Source organism: Panthera leo, chromosome B3, assembly GCF_018350215.1.
Source record: "Panthera leo isolate Ple1 chromosome B3, P.leo_Ple1_pat1.1, whole genome shotgun sequence".
NCBI classification, from domain to species: domain Eukaryota; kingdom Metazoa; phylum Chordata; class Mammalia; order Carnivora; family Felidae; genus Panthera; species Panthera leo.
In genome coordinates, this window is record NC_056684.1 from 75,566,036 (window position 1) to 75,571,614 (window position 5,579).

The following is a 5,579-nucleotide window of genomic DNA, read 5'->3' on the forward strand; positions in this document are numbered from 1 at the left end:
GAGTCCAAGCCCCACATTGGGCTCTGTGCTGACAGCTCAGAGCCTGGAGCCTGCTTCACATTCTGAGTCGCCTTCTCTCTCTGCCCTTCCCCCACTCATGCTCTGTCTCTCTCCATCTCTCAAAAATTAATAAACTTAAAAAAATTTTCTTAAATGGGAATGCTGTGTTCAAAGATACGTCACATTTATTAGGGTAGTTACACCACACACACACACATGCACACACACACGCGCACACACACACACACACACACACAGGAAATAACAAGTGTTGGAGAGGATGTGGAGAAACTGGAACCCCAATCCTGGTGTACTGATGATGGAATTATTGAAAGGTGCTGTTTTGGAAAACAATATGATGGTGCTTCAAAAAATTAGAATTCCCATATAACCAGCAATTTCACTTCCGGGGGTGTACCCAAAAGAATTGAAAGCAAGGACTCAAAGAAATATTTGTTCACCTATGGTAAATGGCAGTATTATTCATAATAGCCACAAGGTGGAAGCAACCCGGTGTCCATTGGCAGATGAATTGGATAGACATATGGTGTGGTATAGACATACCTTATTCATCCTTAAAATGAAGAAAATTCTGACTCGTGCTACAACATAGAGAAACCTTGAGGACATTATGCCAAGTTAAATAAGCCAGTCACAAGAAGACAAATACTGTATCATCCCACTTACATGCAGTGCCCTGTGTAATCAAATTCATAGAGGCAGAGAGTACAGCGGTGGTCACCAAGGGCTGGGGGAAGTAGGAATAGAGAGCTTTTCAAAAAGACACCGGGATTCAATTTTGGAAAATGAAAAAGTTCTTTGCATGGACTATGGTGATGATAGCATAATAATATGAATGTACTGGATGCCACTGAACTATACATGTAAAAAAGGTTAAGATGGAAAATTTTATGTTGGGTATATTTCACCACAATTAAAATTGAAAAAAATATTGCTATTCTGGTGAAATGATGGAAAGAATTTTAGTTCCACGTTTTATTCAGATGTATCATTACTTTAAAATACTTCTAAGATAATGTGAACAAAAAATTTTTAAGAAAATATTAAGACTTTGCCTATCAGACTCAATGAACTTGCGTCACTTTATTTTTTAAAAAGTAATTCACTTTTAACATCACAGATGGGGATACCATGTAGAATAAATACCTGATTCATTGGCTTTACCCAGATATTTTTAATATTCAATCAACTATTTATTGTCAAAATAGGGGAAACATTATATCTGTTTGTTGTTCTTATGAGTTCACAACTCCCATTATAGAGAAGGGAGTGAAAAAAGAGATTTTTAACACAGCACCTCAAAGCAAAGCCTACCTAGGCCCTACACCTCTAGGGTGAATTAAAGTTGTATTTCAATTTTTTTTAATGTTTATTTATTTTTGAGAGACAGAGAGAGAAAAAACATGAGCGGGGGAGGGGCAGAGAGTGAGGGAAACAGAGACTATGATGCAGGCTCCACACTGTCCATGCAGAGCCTGACATGGGGCTCGAACCCATGAACTGTGAGATCATGACCCTAGCTGAAGCCGGTCGCTTAGTGAACTGAGCCACCCAAGTGCCCCTAAAGTTGCATTGCAAATATTCTGAATGTTGAAGTGTTGCTCTGTTTTGAAAATGTCTTTGATTTTTAAAAACAGATTTATTGGGATATAATTTGTAGACCATAAATATGCAAGCATTGTAAGTGCGTAATTTCATGTTTAGTACATGTAAACAGCTGTGCAACCATCATTAGTATGCAGTTATAGAATATTTTCATCACACCATAATTTTCCTTTGTGCCTGTTTGCAGTTAATCTGTGCTACTGCCCAGGAAACTACTGCCTTTTTCTATAGTTTTGCCTTTTCTGGAAATTTCATATAAACAGGATCGCACAATACATGGGCTTCTGTGTCTGGCTTCTTTTACTCAGTGTAATGATTTGAAGTTCATCCATGTTATAGGATGTGTCAGCAAATCATTCTTTTTTATTGCTGCATGGTATTCCATGATGTGAATATATCATAATATATTTATGAATTCACCACTTGATGGGTATTTTAGGTACTGGCAGTTTTTGGCTATTATGAAAAATGCAGTTGTAAATATTCACATTTAAGTCTTAGGTGGACAAAAGTTTCATTTTCGGTAGACACTGGAATCTAGAAGAGTGAAGTTTATGGGTCATATGATAAGTTTTTTTTTAAGTTATTAAGAAACTGTCAAAGTGTATTCTAAAATGTCTACACCATTTTACATTCCAATTGCAATATGTGGAACAATCCTAGAAGAGAGGACAGGCAGTTTCTCAGATATTGGGGATGTTGGCCACAGCAGCATCTTTCTAGATATGTCTCCTGAGGCAAGGGAAATAAGAGAGAGAGAAAAAAAAAACAACTATTGGGACTACATCAAAACAAAAAGCTTCTGCACAGCAAAAGAAACAGCCAATAAAACTAAAAGATAATCTATGGGATGGAAGAAGATATTTGCAAACAATGTATCTGATAAAAGGTTGGTATCCAAAATATATAAAGAATTTATAATATTCAACACCCCAAAAATGAATAATCCAATTAAAAAATAGGCAGAAAACGTGAACAGACATTTCTCCAAATGCATACAGATGAACAACAGACACGTGAAAAGATACTCAGCATCACACATAGTCAGGGAAATGAAAATAAGAACCATAATGAGACATCACCTCATACCTCTCAGAATGGCTAAAATCAAACGCACAAGAAACAACAAGGGTTGGTGAAGATGTGGAGAAAAAGGAACCCTTGTGTGTTGTTGGTGGGAATGCAAATGGTGCAGCCGTTCTGGCAAATGTATGAAGTTCCTCAAAAAAAAAAAAAAAAAAATAGAACTACCCTATGGATAGGGTACTACTGGGTATTCACTCAAAGAATACAAAAACACTAATTTAAAGAGACACATGTACCTCCTAGATTTATAGCAGCATTATTTAGAATAGCCAAACTATGGCAGTAGCCCAAGTGTCCACTGATTGATGAATAAAGAAGAGGTAGTATATATGTAATGAAATATTATTCAGCCATAAACAAGAAGGAAATCTTTTCATTCGCTACTATATGGATGGATCTAGAGTATAATGCTAAGCAAACTAAGTCTGTCAGAGAAAGGCAAATACCATATGACTTCACTCATATGCACAATTTAAAAAAGAAAACAGCCAACAAAGGGAAAAAAGAGAGAGAGAGAAACCAAGAAACAGACTCTTAACTACAGAGAACAAACAGATGGTTACCCAAGGGGAGGAACATGAGGGGGCAGGTGAAATAGGTGAAGGGGATTAAGAATACATTTATCTTGAGCACTGAGTAATATATGGAACTGTTAAATCACTACATTTGAAAAAAATAAAAATAAATAAAAGATCGATACCATTTTCCACTCCCATTGCAATGTGTGAGAGCACATTTCTCCACATCCTTGCCAATACTTGGTATTGTCAGTCTTCTTGATTGTGGCCATTCTAATGGTTGTGTAGCAGCACCTCACTGAAATTTTAATTTGCATTTCCCTAATGACTAGTGGTGTTGAGCATATTTTCATTATTATTATTAGCTGTTGTATATTTGGTGAAATAGTTGGTCACTTTTTCAATTGAATTGCTTGTATTCTTATTAATGAGTTGTAAGCCTTGTATATGTACTTCAGATTAAGTCCTTCAGCAGGTATATTATTTGAAAATATTTTCTCCCAGTCTATGGCCATTTTATTTTTAACACTGTCTTTTAAAGAGCAAAAAATTTCCATTTTTATGAAGTCTAATTTATGATGTGTTTTCTTTTATGAAATGTGCTTGTCATATCTAAGAAATCTTTGCCTAACCCAAGATCGCAAATAGTTTTCTTCTATTTTCCTCTGAAAGTTTTATAATTTTTGCTCTTAAATTTAGGTCTGTAATCCATTTTCTTTTGTTCTTGATTTGTATGTATGATAAGTGGTAAGGGTCTAAGTTCTCTTTTTTTGCATATGAATATTCAATTGTCTTTGTATCATTTATTGAAAATCCACCAATGAATTATTGCCTTGGCACCTTTGGTGAAAATCAACTAACCATAATTTAAGAATTTATTTCTGGACTTTCTGTTCTGTTTCGTTAATCTATTTGCCTATCTTTATGCCAACCCACAGCTTTGATTGCAGAATCTTTACAGTAAGTTTTGAAACTGGATAGTATAAGTTCACCTATGTTGTTCTCCTTCTTAAAAAAAATGTTCTGATGATTCTATACCTTTTGTGTTGAATTCTTTGAGAAATTTGGAAAGAATTACTATCCTAAGAATATTGAGTCTTCTGGAGCGCCTGGGTGGTTTAGTGAGTTAAATGCCTACCTTCTGATTTTGGCTCAGGTCATGATTTCATGGATTGCGAGTTCAAGCCCCACATTGGGCTTGCATTGATGGTGTGGAACTTGCCTGGGACTCTATCTCTCTCCCTCATTCTCTCTCTCTTTCTCTCAAAATAAATAAATAAACTTAAAAAAAAAAAAAAAGCAAAACACCTGTAGTTAAAAAAAAAATACTGAGTTTTTCAATCCATGAATCTGGAATGTCTGTCCATGGATCTTTAATTTCCCTTAGCAATGTTTTGTAGTTCAGAGTGCACAGGTCTTACATTTCTTTTGCTAAATTGATTCTTAACTATTTTATTTGTTTTTATATTATGAATAAATTATTTTCTTGATTTAATATTCAGATTTCTCATTGCAATATATAGAAATAGAATTTACTTTTTATATTGATCTTATAGCTTGCAATTTTTTTAAGAAAGAATGAGAGAGAGAGAGAGAGAGAGAGAGAGAGAGAGAATCCCAAGCAGCCTCCACGCTCAGCACAGAGCCAACACAGGGCTTGATCCCATGACCTTGGGATCATGACCTGAGCTGAAATTAAGAGTTGGATGCCCAGATATTCAACTGACTGAGCCACCCAGGCACCCCATAGCTTGTAACTTTTTAAAACTAATTTATTAGTTCAAGGGTTTGGGTTTTTAAGTACTTTTTGAAAGAATTTTCTACTTATCAGATTATGTTGGTCTTTGAATAAAGGCTGTTTACTATTTCTTTTGACTTTGCATCCTCACGTTCTTACCCTCAACTCCTTCAATTTGCCTTTTGCTCCAAGTATTCTTGGATTCCTCTCCTACTTCCTTCCTAGAGCTTTCTTTCTAAAAATTCTAAGCACCTTTCTACGGACTCGCAATTTTTCTTCGCACTGTCATAAGAAAATGGAGAGAAATGTTGTCCTTTATACCCTATATATCCAAACATTTAGTCACTTCATTGGATTATCCAGTTCAGGCTGATATATTATCACTGGGGGACTTAGACAATAAACATTCATTTCTCACAGTTCAGCAGTACAGGGAGGCCAAGATCAAGATGCCACCACATTGGTTATCTAATGAGGGCCTTCTTCCTGGTCTGAAGATGGCCATTTCCTTGCCATCTTCAAATTACATGGCAGAGAGTGAACAAGTTTTGGTCTATTTTCTTATAAGGACACTAATATCATCATGGGGGGGGGGGGTACCACCTCATGAC